Here is a 20,999-nt window from a genome sequence, read left to right as displayed (position 1 = left end):
ATTTCTATACGTATTATGTTACTGGCACTGCCCCTTACATCTTATTTACAGAGTTGTTTGGGGAGTGAGATTTCTCTGTATACCTGTCACTGCCACAAGCTTAAACTACACTCATTATGCATTGCGCATTATGTATGTTTGGCTGCTGGAAGTCAGGTTCAGTACTCTTTATAAGACACATCAGAAGAAAAAAAACTTGAAGGATTACATTGATAAACCATTTACATTTGCTAACTTAATGCAAGGTGGACATTTCCTGCTGTTTCTTCCATTGTGGATCCTTGCAGTTCCAACTCTGGCTAATATAGACACAACTGGGGCAAAGGGGAAGTGAAACTATATTACACACAGAGTATATTCACACTAAAATAACCAGCCAGTGATTCAGAGGTCTGGAAATTGCTGTCATTAATCAAAATAAAATGAACCATAGAGGCGTTTTAATGGTAAGACTGATTTGCGCCTTAAAATATGAACACAATCTTTCAAGGGAAACTATACCTTTTGCTGCTCCTATGGTGGTAATAACTACAGGATGCTGGTGCATTTAATTATGTTGATATCAATGATGCAGTACACACTATTCTATCAGAAACTAAACACTTCTTGTAGTGTAACAGACATGGAAACAATACTTAGATGGGACAGAAAGGGAAAATGTCTTCAAGGGATGTGGAAGGATTGCTATTTTTTTCTGTTGTCAAATCCCTTTTTATACATACGGCTCAACTGATTACATGACAAAACTGTACAAACTAAAATACCTGCTAACACTAAGTAAGACAGTTAGTGATTATGATCCACAATATCTCCACAGTGCTCTAAATGCATTCTAATGGCTGCTAGTCTGTAACTCTTCTCTGTTAATAAAGTTACAAATTCAGCAAATAATCCATCAGAAAATATGTGATTACTGTTGGTGGTAATATTGTGTCAAATATAAAACCAGTGTCAAATATAAAACCAGTATATATATATATATATATATATATATATATATAATGTCATTTCTAGGAGACCGATTTCCTCTCCTGGCATTACTGGTTTATATTACTGGTTTTATATTTGTATATTTATATACACAACAAAATTGCATTAGAAAATACATTTTGAAGGAAATATTGTGATTGAAAACATTTTCTGTTTTTTTTTTCTGCCCAAATATCTGATCTTGCGAAAAGATTGCAGTCAAATCGGTGACTTGAAACGCCGCATTTTTATTTGCTCTATATTTAATTAAAACAACTGTCTTGCCTTAACATTAACCAACATGTCTTGTTGCCTAAATCACAGACGGGATTCTGTACGTGGAACCCGGTCTGGAGAATTGAGCACGTTGTATGTGAACCATTTACCTTAAGCCAACTCTAGGCACTTCATAAATGTACATCTAACATTGAAATGTACATCATTAGGGTCCGTATCCACTAAAGCATTTTTACCTGCTTGTGTTGTTTTTTTTGCCCAGCGCTTGAATAATTTTCACCTTTGGGTGAAGCGCTTTTTACCCAGCCGTCCAATCACAGTGAAGGAGGGGCAGGACCAATGCCACAAAGACCCAACGTCATATCTTTTTCACCTCTGCACTTACATCAGACAAACGGCGACATGCTCCTCCGAGTTGATAACCTCCCGGTAATTTGTGTTCTTCTTTGAAATGAAAGGTCCAATTTTATAGAGCAACAAGTCAAATTGTGTCCTGCTCATACAAACCTACTCCTCGAACCGGGATCCGTCCAACTTGAGCTCTGGAACAAAACAATGGTACCTGTAGAGGTGATTCCTGGCACACAAAATCTCATGAACCCACATAGAGCGTCTTCTCTCCCTGCATCTCCCTTCATCCAGAGAAAGAGCCAGCAAGCACTTTACTCTGTGCTGACAATATTACACTTAGTATTTATTGAGAACACAAACTAGCTGTGAAATTAGTTTACTTTGTGGCGGGTCACCCTCCGAATGTTATGATTTTAAATGATTGTAACAGATTACAGAATGGAATCCCAACATCAACCTTTCCCATCAACACTGTAACCGTTGCAGAGGAAGAGCCAGAGCTCCGTTAGGTTATCTGATGAGAAAAGCAGACACCTCCTCAGGGTGTGTTCAGGAACCCAACGGCAGCTTCGCTCTTATCATGTTATTATTGAACCAAGAAAAATTCTTTTCAAGCATTCAGCTGCCATTTGTCACTTTGTTTTCAGGCCTGCTGATCTTACTCTGTTCTTCTTACTTGTATTCTGCAACCCCCAGGGGCTGCTGTCACGTTTCTTCAGATGTGTTTTTGTTTCTCACCCTCCTTCCTGTTTTATATTTTATAGTGGCTGGCAAACAATATCGCGTGTGGTTTTTCAAATATCATTTATAATTGCTTTGACCAATATAAAAAACAAAATTATTGCATAACTATACGTTGGTGAGGGGGGGGGGGGGGGGTAAAGGACATATTCTGTTTTTCTCTGATTTAGTGGAAGTGACCCTTTAATCTCTAGACTTTTCAAAAGATGTCTCCCCTGACAGATGCATCGCTTGAAAGAAGCATTGTGGAGCTTATAAATGCCAAACTGTGGGATTGAATCAAACATGTCTGATTCCAAATCTTTTTCTAAAATGGAAAGCTTTGCAGCGATCGAGGGCTGATGCTGCGAACGCAGTGGATAACAAAGAGCAAAGCAAAGACTACTGACTGCACATTTCATTATTTTTTTTAGAAGTGTCAGTGATTGAATAAAGGAGTTAAATATTGTTATCCATTCTTTGAACAGACCACAACAGAAAAATTGCAAGATTGTTTTTTTTTTTTCTATATTAAACACTTAAAGCAAACTGGGATTATGTTGTGGCCATTTGTGACCATGATTTGCATGCAAACACCATGTTGTTTTTCTGACTGGAAAACCCATTAATCTCCGAGATCCATGACAATGAAAAGGCTGTTCTTCAGGTCAGAGTTTGACCTCCAACATCATAAGCATCCACTATTGACAGAAATCAGAGGGTTCTATGCACAGACTTAACACCAAAATATGTGTGCAAAAAGAAAATTAAATTAACGGCAAATTCCACCCAGTAGAAATTGGTTCATCAAGACAAACAGTTGGTGCTAATTCTACAACTGGGTGCCCTTGTACTGTTGCAGAAGAAGGATGCACATTAAGATAATGAAATAGTACATGATGGAAAAGAATATAGAAAATACAATAAAATATTGCAAATGTATGCATTATTTGGAGGAAGGTTACAGTTCCATATTGCCTCAGATGGGTCTGATGTCGTAATTCATAATTTACTTGGTAAGTCAATTCCCATTACACTTTGTAACATGCTGCAGAAGTTTAACAGGGAGAACAATAAGTCATGTTAAAAAGTATTATTAAATAAAAATGCATAAGGCTACATATTTTATGGGACTTATGGTAGTAGTTTGGAGGAACACAAGCGCTGGAATACCAATCATATAAAATTACTGTCTACATCGGCCTTTGGCTTACAGCAAAGGAACAAAGAAATCACAATTAATTTGATGGTAATACATTTTTCTAAACTCTGGAGCACAGATAGTGGCAACAAGAGGCTTGATTATTGATATTATAGCCCACAATACCAAAGTGTTTGAGTTTTAGACTGAACACACTGACAATTGTGTCGTTCAAAAAGCCTTCCCAGAAGTGCTGCTCAAGATTTCCGGTTTGTGATGAGGGTGAAGCTGAATCTCTGCTGGGAATCAGAAGGCTGCAGTTAAGACATTGCTTAACCTGCTCAGCTGCCGGTCCTCAAAAGCCGTCACCTCCAACTTGTAGTGGCTCCTAATTAAAACCAAAAAAGGGACTGTAATAAATAGACAGGATGGTTTCATAGATAACAATATAATATGTGTCCAATTACCCTCCAAAGTGTTTATTTAGACTTTGTTTACCACGACTTTAACGGAATAAACCATAAAGATTTTGATGCTGTCTCATAAAAGTCCATGAGAGTCTGTGCTTCGGCTGCTAGTCATACTGTGGAGAGGTAACACAAAGTAGGCGGTGGTTGACAAGATAGACTTCTTCAAAGTGACACTAAAGTATTTGTGCTGTCGTGGAGATTCAGTCTGAGTCTGTGTTGATCAAACTGTGACAGAACTCCACTTGTGTATTTTTTTTTTTCCTTTTGCTGTTTCCTACTGAATTTTAAACACATATAAGCCACATTTCGAGCACCTTTTTCCGGCTGATAAAAATGAAAGAATTAATGCAGTGGATACATGTTATATTTAGCCTCCAAAGCTGCTTTAGTCACTATGAAACACAGCAGACACGCTCGCACTGAAAGAGGCTTATTCAAATGATGTAAAAAGCTAAGTTGACAACACAGAGCTGGAATTCAGGAGTGCTGCGACATTCCAATGATATGAAAAAAAAGTAAATATTGAAAAAGAAATTGATAGTCAGGAAACAGGAGTGTAAGTTTTGCAGGAATTGTTTGAAACAAGGATGCAAAAAAACAATGATTATATTTGGGTATTTCTTTACCTTTCTATCTTAAAAAAGCATGTTGCTTGAGGACACGTTTTTGGCGGATGCTTCAAAAACCGGCACAAGACAGTATTTGTATAAATTAAACAAATAGAAGGTATTTTGCCATCCCTGCTGCAGACTGTCTCAATCTCTGTCCCTCTTAAAGCAGAGATCTGAGCCAGTGAAGGGGAACTTGTGAGCTGCTGCCACAGTTAGTGAAGTTCTCTGGGCCTAGTATCGTTAATCCATGTCTATGAACAAGTGTGACAATAAGCTCTCTGTCTGAACAGCAATCCTCTTAGGCGAAGCTTTGTGGGTAAACTCGCCTCATGCAAATTCTAAACCCCATTAGCTTTGAGGGACTAGTCAGCTGCATTGAGATTAATGGCCAAGTGACTACTTGATTTAATAGGGTTATTTCACATCTTCCAGGGGGAAAAATAAACAACAAAGTTAATGCAAGACATTTGTCACTGACGTCCTCAATCTTTTTAAGTGGGAAGAAGTTTCTTGTGTTTACAGATGTGGTACTCAGCCTGGCATTGGTGAAATAGTCTGGAAGCTTTGCAGATGTTACGGTTAGAGGAAAAATCATTATTTTCAGGAAGTTTCAATTGTTTGGACTCTTTAAAAAACTAAAGTGGAAACTTTTTTCGTGCATTGTGGTAAATTACAGCAGAGGGATATCTGAAACTGTATTCCAGATAAATGCAGCAAGGAGAGAGAGTGCTATGCAATTTTTCATTACAGGGTAAAAAATGAAAATCCTTATTTATCTTTTTTTCATGCCGTCAGCTTACTCCAAACTTTGCTGAAGGGGATTACTGGCTGGGTGGGTAAGGCTCTGTCACCGCAAAGTGGGAGACAACACACTGTGACAACGGTGATCTAGGGCGCTGCTGACTCCTCCAACTCACAGCTGTGGAGAAATGATTAGCCAAAAGTTGAGCAGGAGCCTTTAAATACTTCCTCATGACCTTTAATCCCCAATCAAATCAAAATGCCACCCTTCCCTCAGCTGCAAAACACAAGCAAACACTCCACTGCTCGTGTGTTTGCTCAGCTCCCAGGATGCACTGCAAACAGCTTTCCACACGATCTGAGATTACCCAAAGCTGACTGATTACCTTAACAGGTGAAATGAGTGTCATCCACTGGTAGGGAGCTTAATGCTGGATCATGAGATCAACCATGGGAATGGGGCCGCTCAGTGATATAGTGATGTTCAAGTGTTTGAAACAGCTTGAACACAGCTTTTACAGTTCATACACTGATTGACTTGGTGAAAAATAAGATGACATAGTGAGTCATAGCTGTTAGCAACAGTCAGCACCACATGAGGAAAATACCAGACTCACTACGATAATGGATAATGATGTTGTTACTGGGCCACCAAATTGGCACAACTGAAATGAAGATTATTTTAGGACATGGGCATTGAGGTCATGCCCTGGTAGCAGCTCTCAGTTGTGGTCGATAGCTAATGACAAGAAATTATTCAAATGATAAAGAATATAATTTTGTACCTGATGATGGCACTAGACAAATTGTTGATCAACAGAACAATTTGAAATTATCCTGAGTGTCTGTTCCATATTTTATGTCAATCCATTTAGTAACTGTTGAAGCATTACACTCATAATTGGAAGACATGTAAAACCATTGTGGCATCCTATTTAGAAGGAAGAGTCCTGATTTATTGTCTACAAACCATGAATTTTGGTACAAAACCCAATCTGTCCCAGTCTGTTTTATAAACTCCGAGATATTTGACTGGATACGGGAAAACTCTGAATCACCAGTGGCACCAGATGAAAAGTCAGAAATGACCTGCGTCACTAAGATTGATTCTCTGCGGACCATGGGTGTCAAATATTTCATGGCAGCTAATATTTAACAAGATATTTTCGTCTGGAAAGTAGCAGACTGGTACTGTAGTTAGAGAGCCATAAAATCTGCATAGGGAGGGAGTCAGGGTGAATGAATGGGTCGACAAATAAATTGGACTCTCACACTAGAAACCGATGTTCATTTCCCGTTTCAAACCAAAAGTTGTTTCTTTTAACCATGACCTATTTAGTAACATTCACTTCAAGGTTTGTTTATTTTTTTATTTTAAATATGACAATGAAAATATTTTATTGTGTCTCATCAAGTTGCCGTTGTGCCTAAGAAAATAGAAGGGTAATATATCAATGCAATTATAGCCAAATAGAAAAAAGCGGAAAATAAAACTGGTACATGGCACTGTGCCCTTTCAGGTGTCCCCGAGCTGAGGTACTACAGAGGAGAGCAAACATGAGAGCAGAACAGGAATGCAGGTGATTCACGTGTGTGGCATTTGCTTGTTTCAAAAGGGAGCTGTATGTTACGGATGGCCTGCTGCCACAAATGTGCTTCAGTAGGATGTGGAAGAGCTCTGGTCCATGAACTTCGATACACAGATGTGTTTGCTACATTGCTAAGCTTCAAAAGACGTGTTTTATCCAGGAAAGCACTAATACTTATGCATCCACGGCAGTTCAATTTCAGAGCACTGATCCCTCACTCATTGCATTCAGGCATGTCACCCGCTGCCAGTAGCAGCACTAATTCAGGAGACACTCCTGCGGGTCATATTCAGAGGGGAAAGACTAACAACCAACGTTGTTTTTTTAATCTGGAGGATTTCTTCAAGTTTGAGATTTCTGTGTTTTTCTGGACATTCTGTGAATTTCCTCCAGCATCACAGTGAACATTTATAAACCGTAGTAGAAAGATCACTTTATGTTAAATCTGACCTTATATGAACAATGTGCATGCCAATTGGCCAAGTAGGAAAAAGTGAAAGCTTTTAGTATTAGTTTAGTATTACTTCCAGCCATATTTGTCATTTTGTTTCAGTCTTGTTTCTTTGTTCTATGTAAAACAGAAAAAGTAAAAATAATCATGCTACAGGCTTGACTTAGTTCATGTAAATACCTTTTTTGTATTATTATTATTGACGCTCCTCCTCGAGACATCACAGCGGGTGGATGACAAAACAAACAAAGAAAAAAGAATGCAAAATGAGATCAAGTATCATAAATACAAAAACAAGAAGACACAGTAAACCGCAGAAAGACATGGCTGTGATGGGGCATGTGGCTAGTGGGCGGTGAAAATGATACAGCCTTTGATTACAGTTTAGTCCTTCAATCTGTAACTGCTGATATGCATCTTGAAGTGAAAAAAATAAGTACTGCCAGTGACATGACAGGAAATCTCATTTTACATCTTTCCAGGGAGAGCTGAAAAAAATCAGTTGGTTTTAAAAGCTTGGAGCATTGAGTGCTCCTGAAATCACTCCAATAATATGTTTCTGTGTTTTTGAGTTCCATCTTGGTAGTAGACTAAAAAGTGAAGCAGGAGGGGGATTGTTTTGGAGCAAAAAGCCCATTAGCCATTGCAAATAAAAAAACATGTCACTAGTTGGTTCAGTGATTCCAAAAGCAGCTTGAAAAAGGAGGGTGAATATACAAAGAAAAATCGAATAGTGCAGAGTGAATTTCTAATAGGAGTTTTGCTTGAAATTCCCATTCCTAACCACGACGTCATGCATTGGTCTATAAACTTTAAAGAACATAAGGAATGAATTTAACTAATGACACCATATTGTCTGAAGGAAAAAATGCACTGACTTAATATTTCACGAGAGAAGAGGACACATTTTGAATGGAACAAGAGTTTTGTTAGCCACTAGTGGCCATCAGTGGTATTACACGTAAAAGTAGTGACACGTTGGCTTCTCTTTTCATACCCAAAGACTACATCCATTTTTATATACAGTCTATAAGTAGGTCATAGTAATAGTGTTTCTATCACTTTCTTTTGGAAACTTTCCGCCCCATGGTGGTCAGTTGCTACATTACATAAGAGTGTGAACCCTCAGATACAATTTGGGGTTAAAAGGACGTGAAATAAATCAATGCAATCACAACACAACATTCTTCAAATTTCTGTGATTAAAGAGACATTTTTATTTAGTTGTTAATAATAAAGTACAACATAAATAATAAAACATTAACTATAGTGTGTCTGCGCGGCCCCTCCTGTATTAGTTTTTTCAATATGCTATTGATCGAGGACACATACTCATCAATAAGCTTTCAGGACCTCTGGATGTTTCCCTCCTACAACCCACAGACCAACTTGGCTCGGTCTCCACAACCTTCCAGAGATGCCATTCATCCTGCTGCTGACAATCAATGGTGGTGACATGGAGCTAGTTTTGGCTGTGATTGATATGTGCTATTAGTGTCATGCACCTGGACACTGTGCTGTGGAATATGGTCAGGACAGAGCCAATCCACCCAATGAGCTTGTATTGATCTGGACTAGATTGAGACCTTTAATAGCATGATGTGACTCCACTTTTTAGTGTTCCTTAATGTGAGCAGCTATAAACTAGGTTGGGGATTTTGTAGTTTTGTGGTCTATTTTTGCAGCCCTGTCTTGTAAAAGTTATGTTCCAATACGGTTGATTTAAATCAGCAAACATATTTTTGTAGGAAATGTTATTTTGTAACAATGGAAACAATGAGCCTCGTACAAGAACCACTCAGACAGATTTGTTCTTTAGTACTTCATTTAAGTTGTGTAATGAATGAAACTTTTCTCTCACATACTTACAAATTGTATTAGTCGTTCAGACCCGTCATTAAATTAAGAATCATAATCGTAAAGATTTAGATAAATTAAATGTTACAGGAATCAATAAATGACTAAAATAAAGTTAATGCAATATAATCGTTTCGTACACCTCATTGTCTGCATCATGGCTCGATAAGTTTGTGTCAGGATCCCTGTCTGACCCTGTGTTTTTCCCTTTCATTCCCCTGTTTGTTTTGGTCTTCCATGTGCTCTGTGTATGGAGGGTGTGGATTCTTCCACTGCCCGCCTCCAGAACCGTTCACTACCACCTCTCCCTTCGGCTGGCACAGCTGCACCTGATTCCACTAATCACCACCTGGCTGTATATCAACTCCCGGTCCTGCACCCCATTTTCCTCAGTCCGTTCCATCTTCTCACCTACAATCTGCTATCACACAACAGTCTGTGAAAGGTTCAAATATATCGCGGCAACTTATGGGCTACAGTTTAGTAGTTACATCGACAAAAAAATCTCTTCCTTTATTTGTGTCAGAATGCTCTGCTCTGATGACAGGCCTCCAAATGCTTCCTGTTACTACAGTTAGATTCTCTTTCTTCTGATCAGTGTATCCACAAACAACAGAACTTATATGGCAGTTTAGGGGAGGAGATAACGCTAATGGTCAAATAGAATGAATTTGCACCTCCAAATGAAGAGGAAATATTGATCACATTGAGCAATTTAGGAAAAGCTTAAATGTTGCAGGAGATGCAAATTCTATGCATTCACCCAGACCACCTCCTTATGAAGGGTGACCCATTTCATGGATTGATGGTGAGTGTTTGCACGGGACTCAGGAATGACATTTACATCAAAGACTCCCTTTTTCCTCTGAGAGCTACTTTGATGAAATAAAAGTGTCCGACAGCTACTCATGTTGAGTAATATTTATTCACTTAGCTGAGCTCCACCCAAACTAGCTGAATAAGCTTCTTTTATGTGAACAATAACATATTGATACTCAACACACACACACATCTTGTATCATACCAGCGAGTGAGTTGCACGCTTATAATTCTGTAAGCTTATTTTGAATTTGATGCCAGCAACACGTCTCCAAAAATCTTGGGACAGCGGCAACAAATGACTGGAAAAGTTGCATAATTCTAAATAAAAAAAACACCTGGTGGAACATCTCACAACTAATTCGGTTAATTGGCAACAGATCAGTAATATTATTGGATATAAAAAGAACATTTCAGAGAGGCAGAGTCTTTCAGCAGTGAAGATGGGGAGAGGTTCATCATTTTGTGAAATATTGTGTTTAAAATAGGGCAACAACCTAAAAGTATTGTTTCTCATTTGCAAAGAAGTTGGGGATTGCATGATCTATGGTCCACAATACCGCTTAAAGATTCAGAGAATCTGGAGAAATCTCTGTACACGGGACAATGGCGAAATCCAATATAGGAAGACTGTGATCTTGTATATTTTAGCAAAACAATGCAAAACTGCATTCTGCATGCATTACAAAAGCATGGCTTCGCAGTAGAACATCATGAAATGAAAATATGACAAAGGAGACCCTGAACTGTTGAGCAGCTGAAATCCTATATTAAGAAAAAATAGGATAACATTTCACTTCAAAAACTCCCAAAACTGGTCTTCTCAGTTCCCAAATGTTTACAGTGTTGTGAAAATAAGAGGTGCTGCAAAACAGTGGTAAACATGCCCCAGTCCCAACTTTTGTGAGATGTGTTGCTGGCATCAAATAAAAAAAAAAGCATGTATTTTTCATAAAACAATAACATTTCTCACTTTCAACATCAGATACGTTGTCTTTGGCCTATTTGCAAATGAAAATGGATTTATGAGGTTTGCAAATTAGTGCATTTTGTATTTTATTTGCATTTTACACAGCGTCCTAACTTTTTTGGAAATGAGGTTGTACTTGGGCAGCCGTCGATATACCTGGGCGGCCCGAACAAGTACGTCTATATGATAAGTCTCTCAGGCACAGTCAGCCACTCTCAAAGATTTGTTTAAACAAATTTGATATTTACGACTGACTTTGGCAACCAGTGACGTTGTGTTTGTTGCAAAGGAAGATCTAATTAAACACTGTTACCCAAAGTTAGCTTGAGTTTTACAAAGTGGGCTCCAGTTCCTTCTGCAGACTCTAAATTCCCTCAGCTAATTATTTGGCCTTTTTCAGGTCAAATCACCCTTCATATTAAACAATACAAGCTGATAATATCTGTCCATGTTTGTGTTGGTACAGGAACATGCAAGAATGGGTTTGGTGGTTGGTGTTCTTCTCATGATTATTTTTTTATTGTAGACGTGCCTCGGCAATTACTAATATAAATCATGTGAAAAACCATGAACATAATGGTTTTATAAACCTGAATTTTCCTTCAAGGTTAAAGGTTAAGGTTAAGACAAAGAACAAGTATTGGAGAAGTTTGAGGAATGAATGTAATCATCATACAAGTGTGTGTTTGTGTGTCTCTTCCGGAAGCAGAGGGGGGTGCTCTTTGTGGTGGCAGGCAGACCAGACAGAGCTTTGATGTGGCCATGACTGGCAGTGCCCTCTCACTGTTTGAGCGAGGCAGACACCATAATCCAATGGCTTCTGATCTCTATAAAGGACTATCTTCACATTTGTTTTCTCTCGGTCTTTATAGACCCCCCCTCCACCCCCCTCCCCAAACACACACACACACACACACACACACACACACACACACACACACACACAAACACACACACACAGATGTGCTTTGATACAAGTCATCTCTACCCACATTCTCTCCTCCCAAACTGGCGTCCTTCCAGTTGGTCAGGATTGGAACATTGTGCAGATGGGCACACAATCACCAGTCTGACGGACACCTCAGGCTTTTTCATGGACGGGCTCTGCAGTGTAGTCGTGTTCATTTTCCTGTCAAACTTCATATTCCTCTCATCACTCTTCCTCTCCCTACAGCTCTCTTTATTCTCCCTCTCGCTGCTTTCTCCCCTCCTCATGTTCACCTTTCCTGCATCACATTAAGTAATTTCCTCTCACTCCAAAGGTGTCTTTCCTTTTTTTCTAATAGTCCAATGTTGGTCTCAGTTGAAGTGAAAGAAATGGAATCATTGAAAACAGATGGTTTCATTTTTATGCATGTGTCCAAAAAGGGGTCTCAATTCAGTTCAATTCAGTTCAGGTTAGTTCAGTTCAATTACACTAACGGGTAAATTCACCATGCCTCATGGTCCCACAACACCTTACAATTACAAATAACACCGAAAAAAAAATGAAAGCCTAAAACAACATGACTGTGATCCTGAATCATTTTTTTTTTTACTGTAAGTTTCATCAAACAGGAAAGTTATAAGCCTACAATCTTAAGAGAAGAGTCTGTGTCTGCCTCCTGAACCCAAAATGGGAGCTGGTTCTACAGGAGAGGAGCCTGGTAGTGAGCAGATCTCTCAACAGTTCCTCATTAGAAAAAGCTAAAACAATCATCGCCAATATCGCTGTGGTGTTGTGATAACACATATTTAATGATTCCTGGGTGACAGCAGCTCGAACATTCAATCACCTGTTCAGTTCCTAGAACTTGAGGGACCTGCAGAGAGGGACGTGTCTCTGAAGTCTTTGGAGGTCTTGGAAACAGAAACCAAACCTCTGACAGCAGCTACAAGTTAACTTACGGGTGTGTTTTCCATTGTGGAAAACCCTGTAGGTAATCAGATTGTCAGGCATTGCTCCACTGTGATAATCTAAGTGACTGTTCACTCCACGCTACCACTTTAAATTGCAAAGAGCCATTCACTTTTTAACCCCTTTAATCCCCATTCAAGTTGTGAGCTCTGAGTTAGACATGACATGATTTTTTGGAATTTTAAGGAAATGTGTATAAAAACAGATGCATAAGACAATGGGGCAATGACCACTTTATTAATCCACCGAGCACCATCAGCAAACAGGATTTCACTTCTCAAATGGCAACTATATGTTTGTGAATATGGCCACACAATATTTAGTTTGCACATTCACGTCATTGAGAAAGTGAACTGCAATAAGCGAGTTGGCAATCGGGATCAATGGCTGTGAAGCACTTGTAAACATAAATTAAATACATTATCAAAACATGCAATGAAGAGCTAGATTTGAGAGTTTTTTATGATAAGCAAAGTATTCCAATTAGATACTTGTTGTGATGTTTCAAAATGTAAAGAAAATGTAATTTCATTGAACCCATTGCTCTGGTTTGGCCCCTGGTGAAGACGTAGGCATGTTTTTTTTTTTTTTTATTCAGCATCATGCTATCTAAATGAAGCTATTTTTTCACTTCATGGCCAACACACACGCGCACACACACACACACACACACACACACACACACACACACACTCAGTGGCTCTGGCTATTCAAACGATAAAGGTCTGTAAGTCACAGGTATGTCTACTAAAAGACAAACAGGAGATGAGGGGAAAGGCGGGTGAATGACATGCAGTAAAGGTCTGTCTAGCTGGGAATTGAGCCAGAGACTCACTCCTGACAGCCTTTGGGCCCCTGTGGTGTGCGCTCCAACCACTTGGTAATTGGGTAGCCTCATGGTGTGGAATTTTAATTAAATTATTGTGTGTTTGCTCCTTGCTCCATTGTTGTGTTTCCTTTGGTTGTTGCATGTTTAATTGCTGAGGTTTGTGTTGCTATTCTTTTGATTTGTGTTATTTGATCCGTGGTTTGTGGGGTTTAATTGGACTGGGGAATCTAAACCTGAAGTGACTCTTTCTCTTAAAAAGGCCGTCAAGCTGCTGCAGCATCAAGAAGATTTCAATTGGATTTTTAGTTGGATTAGAAAAGTCCTGCAAAAAAAAAAGAAGTATATTTCACTGTTTAGAATGGAAATACAATTCCAATGAACGTATAGTATATATTGTGGATTGAGTGGACGGACATGGTTTTGAAAAAAATAAATAACAAATGAAAAGTTGAATTGATAAGCAGTTAATTTCACCCCTGTACTACACTGTATGTGTTTGCGTTTACCATTATCTCCTATTGTGGTTTTATTTGTTGTATTTAAATAATAAAATCGTAATAATGATAATAAGGATACTGTACTTACCTTCAATAACCTGTAACAAAACGTAATATATTGTCTTCTTGAATCACCTGTATTTCCTAATACAGGATACATTTCAGTTATATGAAGATTCATACTGTAAATATATCAAATACACTACAGACTTACAAACCATGTCAATCACGTAACACATGTCTGTATAAAAGCAGAAGCAGCAGAACATTTGCTTCATTTTTCTCGTGACTGCTGGAGAGCCAACACATTTGTCTGCTCTCTGCCATTTGTCATAACTCAGCAGTTTCTTGGCTAGAACATAATAGCCCCTGTCCACCCCGTCTGTAATGATAAATCTGAAAACTAGATGACCTGGGGCAGTTGAGCCAAGCATCCACTTCCTGCAGCTGGTTGACTTTGAGCAACTCCTCAGAGCAGGTGCTGCTCATACCAGCCAGCGGCTTTCACATCAGCTGACTTAATCAGCAAGTTGGCCCTGATGGCCCTCATGTTTGAGGACCACAGGCTGATCAGCATCCTCAGATAGAGCCTGACCTACATGAACACCTTTGATGGCAAGCTCAGGGTGCACCAGGGACCCCCAACTGGAAGGCATTCCAGGTTGAGCTGGCAGTCTGTGTTATAACCCACTGAGCAACTCGTACATCCAAGTGTCTGTGAAAACAACAGCAGCTCGGGCTTCATGTGCCTGGTCCTCCACAACAGCGGTATGGTTAAGCAGAAACACAGACGCTGGTTTTGATAGCTGATGTGTTGAAGAGCAAAGACTTTCACACACGTTTAGCTGTGCTATGCAGGCTACCAGCAAACCGGCTAACTGGTAAACTAGAAGAGTGAGTGTGAGGGGCCGGCGGTGTAGCTGATCCCCGAACCCCCACCAACCCTGATGTCATGGTCCATTGCGATAGTTCACTGTAGCCTTGTTTATTGGTTAATTTGGAAGACATTGGCCAAACTCAATTACTTCCCTTTGTTGAATAACTGAATCATGAGTAAAATCCACTTACTAACAAAAACATCAACCTAAAAACTTACCAAAAACTTCAGAAATATTGCTATTTTTTTATTCACTCCCTGATTGTAAGAAGGCTCAATAAACCAGGGCCAACCAAGCCCTTCATTTTAGAGTAGACATCAGTCATAGTTTGTTATCTCTGTTGATGCCGTGACATTAATTAATGCATTGATTTCTTTCCAGAATTGATTCTAAATTAGAATCAGTGTTTAACAGATTAAACCCATACCTGACAATCAAACACTGACATGATGCTCAGAATTCTCTCTGTACTTGCAGGGCTTAATTCACTTACATGTTTCCTGTTGGACAACTATTAACTGTAATTCAGATAAAAGTGATGCGCTTTGGCCTTTCGTGTTGCAGGCTAGTCTGCTCGTTGGTGATTAATGAACCACTTCCATCTTCAGCTCTGTGAACTCTGGCCTGGACTTAATTAAAACTCATCCATTGACCACAAATCATAAATTACTTCCCACAACCTGTGACACTTTTAGAATAAAAGAACAAATTGGTTTCTTACCAATTAATAATTCACAAATGAAAGGGAATAACAAGCCCAAGTACTGTGATGGGGAGGCTGACAGCGGTGGTGTCTGCTGGGTGATTGATGTCCGTTGTCTGCTCTGTTTGTGTTTTACAGGTAGCTGCTGTCATTACAGCGTCACTGCGCTGCTTCTGCCCAGTCTGATCCCTGACCCGAGCAGCTGCTTTTCAGTTGGAGGGAGCTTCCCCGCAACAACATCTCAACTCCATCAACTCTGGCTCTGTTTACATGAGCCTCAGACTAGGGATGAACCCCCCCCCCCCTCTCCCTCTCCCTCTCTCTCACACACACACACACACACACACACACACACACACACACACACACACATCTGAGCATCTCATTTAATCATCATTGTGCTCATTTTTCATTTTTCTGTCATAAGTGTTTTGTAGTTACTTGAATGTTAGGATCAAAGTCTCAGATGTGAATTTTGTGATGACATCAGAGGCACCAGCTCGGTGTTTCCTGTCTTGAATGTGAAGGGTCACTGCTCTGTATCGCAAACCTTCAGCTCCTACCTGTGGTGTTTTATCAGAAAACCAGATGAAGGTGGAGGAGAAGCTTCACGGCAGCTCGAGCTTTACCGTCTTCACTGCTTTATTGTGTATGCTCCCTTTCTTCTCTGTATTTTTACTGAAATGAGCTTCTTATTTATCAGCTTGTAGTTTACTTGAATCACTATTACATTGAGGCATTTATTGATATTGGTAAATATTGTTTGACTAAATATATCTTCCAAAATAAAAGTCTACATTTGACGGCAAGAAGAATATAGTGGCTTTGTTTGTGTTTTATATAAAATTTCAAAATATCTATTATTTCTACATGTATCTAAATGAATGTTTAAATATTTATGAATTTTAAATTTTAGTTCATGATTTTACTAGGACTAGACATACAGTGTAGCATTAAAGTAGTTTTTAAACTTGATTGATGCAAAATGTATTGAGATCAGGGATATTTTTTTTATTTCTAAAACATTAAAGTTCTAACCATCAGGTGTTTTTTAACTGTTTGATTTCATCACTTGAGTGTCAAAAGACGAGATTGCAAAACACTTTTTTTTCTCACAACACAATGATATACAAACAAACAAGAAAACAGCTACAATTCCTTTTTTTCGGGTTCATATTTACAAAACTACAATATATTTATTTCTGTCCCTGTTTATGTTTTCCCTGTTTTCCCCGGTCGCTTTTCCTCATGTGTTTCCTGTCATTCCCCCTGTTTGTTTTTGTCTGTCATGTGTTCTATGTTCTGGTCTGTGTCTGGAGGGTTTGGATTCTTCCACTGTCCGCCTCCAGTCACCTCCCACTACCACTCCTCTGATCAGCTGGCACAGATGTGTCCAATTCCACGAATCACCGCCTGGCAGTGTACCAACCTCGGTCCTGCAGTCCGCCTTCGTCCGTCCGTTCCGTCAGCTCGTCTGTCACCTACCAGCGTGCCAACCTGTCTGTTTGACCTGAACCTCGTTGCTCACTTACCTGCTGCCTGTGTCGATCCATGGAAAAGCAACAGTTGAAGTCCTGAGTAGTTCCACGTAGATCACCCAGTCGACTCAGCGCGGACGCTCTGCGTTGGTCCACGGACGCCATCAGTCGGAATCTACGGAGAAGACCTGCATTGCTCAACGGAGATCACCGGTCTTGTCCAGCCTCTGAATGTCCTGAGTAGGTCCATGGAAACCACATCGTTGACTCACCTGTTGTCCAGCGTCAGTCCACGCAGTCCAGCTGATGACTCTCTCGGAAATCCTGCGTCAGGGAAACCTGCTGACTCACCGGCCGCCGGCGAAGCACCGTCCTGATGTGTGCTGCCCACCTTCAGCGCTCGGGGATGCTTCACCGGCAGCACAGACTTCCTCTCTCAGCCTGTAAGCCCTCACTCACCTGATCCACCCTCCCCGGTTCTACCAGGTCACACCAGGAGGTGTCGATCCGTCTCGGCTATGCCGAAGGACTCTGAACCTTATTCAGACACACCCTGAACTTTGGACTGAGTCGGAGGTTCACACACGACATCACATCACAACTCGTTGTTACAATACAACAGATTTTATTGTCAATACACGTCTACTGTGCGTCTGCTACTGGGTCCTCAGACACACATCTCATAACAATGTATTACATATAGCTGAACTATGTTCCTTTTTTCTCTGCTGACAGCCCAAGAAACAAAACACAGGTGTGTCTTTTTGTTTGTAAATTTGATGACATAAAAACAACAATACAACTTTATTCCATCTAGATATTACATAGCCTTTTCAAGTCCAAAATTCTGAGGATGACTGCTGCTGAAAAAAACCGGGCACTGCTTTACATACATAATAAATAAATACATCATAAATTATCATCCTAATGTAGTAAATTGAATAATACAATGATTTATATTGAGGGTGTTGGACGTACAATTGCACAAATCTGACATCAAATATAATATATAAATTGATTGTTTTTATTCACAGATCATAAATGAACATGATTTATCGACAGAGCTAAAAATTACACATTTGCCTCAAAGAAGGAAAACATACAGCATCTGTACCAAGAACCACTACGTGCATGAATGTTTACTTTCATGTCACTATACTTTTGTTACTGTTTCTAGTCTCGTTTTCACATTGCTTATTTTATTCTTGCATGGCAGCATCCTGTATCAGACTCCAAAGGCCTCTCTCACTTCTGTTTAAAGCTTCTAATAAACTATTGACTGTTGGCTCAGATTTAACCAAATCATTCCACCTGAATCCAGGTAGCCTCGGAGCATCGTTACAATGCTGACAGGGAACCTCAGTAGCAACTCGGTAATGAATTAGTGTTCATTGACACATCTGCACTGCTGGATTCCTTTTTTATCCGCTGTCTCCCTGCAGAAATACATCTTTTATCCATTTCCTCTCATTTACTCTGATATTGTTTTACAGTTAACCACTTTTTTCACTACAGGAACCTGTTCACTGTAGAATCCAACAACATTAACCTGTAACAGCCGATAAGATTCAAACAAATCTGAATGTCACTGAGAAGGTATGCACTGTTTTTGTAGGCGAGTGTGCTGAGTAGAGTTCAGTTATCATACAGACTACAATGTAAAAAGTGACACCATACAGATATACAGTGGGTACAGAAAGTATTCAGACCCCTTTACATTTTTCACTCTTTGTTTCACTGCAGCCATTTGCTAAAATCAAAAAAGTTCATTTTATTTCTCATTAATGTACACTCAGCACCCCATGTTGACAGAAAAAAACAGAAATGTAGAAATTTGTGCAAATTTATTAAAAAAGAAAAACTGAAATATCACATGGTCATAAGTATTCAGACCCTTTGCTGTGACACTCATATTTAACTCACATGCTGTCCATTTCTTCTGATCCTCCTTGAGATGGTTCTACTCCTTCATTGGAGTCCAGCTGTGTTTAATTAAACTGATTGGACTTGATTAGGAAAGGCACACACCTGTCTATATAAGACCTTACAGCTCACAGTGCATGTCAGAGCAAATGAGAACCATGAGGTCGAAGGAACTGTCCAAGGAGCTCAGAGACAGAATTGTGGCAAGGCACAGATCTGGCCATGGTTACAAAATAATTTCTGCAGCACTCAAGGTTCCTAAGAGCACAGTGGCCTCCATAATCCTTAAATGGAAGAAGTTTGGGACGACCAGAACTCTTCCTAGACCTGGCCGTCCAGCCAAACTGAGCAATCGTGGGAGAAGAGCCTTGGTGAGAGAGGTAAAGAAGAACCCAAAGATCACTGTGGCTGAGCTCCAGAGATGCAGTAGGGAGATGGGAGAAAGTTCCACAAAGTCAACTATCACTGCAGCCCTCCACCAGTCGGGGCTTTATGGCAGAGTGGCCCGACGGAAGCATCTCCTCAGTGCAAGACATATGAAAGCCCGCATAGAGTTTGCCAAAAAACACATGAAGGACTCCCAGACTATGAGAAATAAGATTCTCTGGTCTGATGAGACCAAGATTGAACTTGTTGGTGTTAATTCTAAGCGGTATGTGTGGAGAAAACCAGGCACTGCTCATCATCTGCCCAATACAATCCCAACAGTGAAACATGGTGGTGGCAGCATCATGCTATGGGGGTGTTTTTCAGCTGCAGGGACAGGACGACTGATTGCAATTGAAGGAAAGATGGATGCGGCCAAGTACAGAGATATCCTGGAAGAAATCCTCTTCCAGAATCCTCTGGACCTCAGACTGGGCTGAAGGTTCACCTTCCAACAAGACAATGACCCTGAGCACACAGCTAAAATAACAAAGGAGTGGCTTCGGAACAACTCTGTGACCATTCTTGACTGGCCCAGCCAGAGCCCTGACCTAAACCCAATTGAGCATCTCTGGAGAGACCTGAAAATGGCTGTCCACCAACGTTCACCATCCAACCTGACGGAACTGGAGAGGATCTGCAAGGAAGAATGGCAGAGGATCCCCAAATCCAGGTGTGAAAAGCTTGTTCCATCATTCCCAAGAAGACTCATGGCTGTACGAGCTCAAAAGGGTGCTTCTACTCAATACTGAGCAAAGGGTCTGAATACTTATGACCATGTGATATTTCAGTTTTTCTTTTTTAATAAATTTGCACAAATTTCTACATTTCTGTTTGTTTCTGTCAAGATGGGGTGCTGAGTGTACATTAATGAGAAATAAAATGAACTTTTTTGATTTTAGCAAATGGCTGCAATGAAACAAAGAGTGAAAAATGTAAAGGGGTCTGAATACTTTCCGCACCCACTGTACAGTATATATTCACTTTTATATTAACGTGTGAGGGCAGCTCCAGGCAAGTTCTCACACCACTGATACATTTCACAGAGCCTGGAGCATCTGTCAGGGCATTTCAAATGTGTTGAAGTTGCAGCCCTTTTTCTCTTCCCTGCCTGGCCTACTGAATTAGAAGATAAAGGAAAAAGGAGGAAGTGAGAGTGAATGTACCTAATTTAGAAAACTTTTTTGTTGTTGTTTGTCATAACAGAAAATATAGTGGTGCAACAAGGGGTAATCATGTGACTACATGGAAAAAGTTTTCATCGTTGGAAAATGTTTTACTCAACACAGCACTGTGCCAACAACACAGACAAACGCAGAACAATGCAGCCAAACACACGTTGGGTATTCTAAAATAAAATGTCACCCGGATGTTGAAACACTCTTCAGTGCAGTACACTGAAAAAAGTCAAACGTCGGTGTCATGACTTAAAGTGAATTTGT

At 39.9% G+C, this 20,999-nt stretch overlaps 1 protein-coding gene across 1 annotated transcript in view; it reads left to right on the top strand.

The window, feature by feature from the left end:
- tsnare1 (T-SNARE Domain Containing 1) overlaps positions 1-18,492 on the top strand; it is a 170,836-nt gene extending 152,344 nt beyond the window's left edge. The window contains exon 12 of the mRNA XM_069143474.1: positions 15,869-18,492. The gene's annotated coding sequence lies outside the window, so the exon portion shown is untranslated. The remainder of the gene's footprint in view (positions 1-15,868) is intronic.
- The last annotated feature ends 2,507 nt before the right edge of the window (positions 18,493-20,999 follow it).

Source organism: Embiotoca jacksoni, unplaced genomic scaffold (assembly GCF_022577435.1).
Source record: "Embiotoca jacksoni isolate LCO1_2020_lvr unplaced genomic scaffold, fEmbJac1.0.p SCAF_11, whole genome shotgun sequence".
Classification (NCBI taxonomy): Eukaryota; Metazoa; Chordata; class Actinopteri; family Embiotocidae; genus Embiotoca; species Embiotoca jacksoni.
The sequence above is the reverse complement of the archived record's forward strand: the minus strand, read 5'-3'. Positions and strand labels throughout refer to the sequence as shown.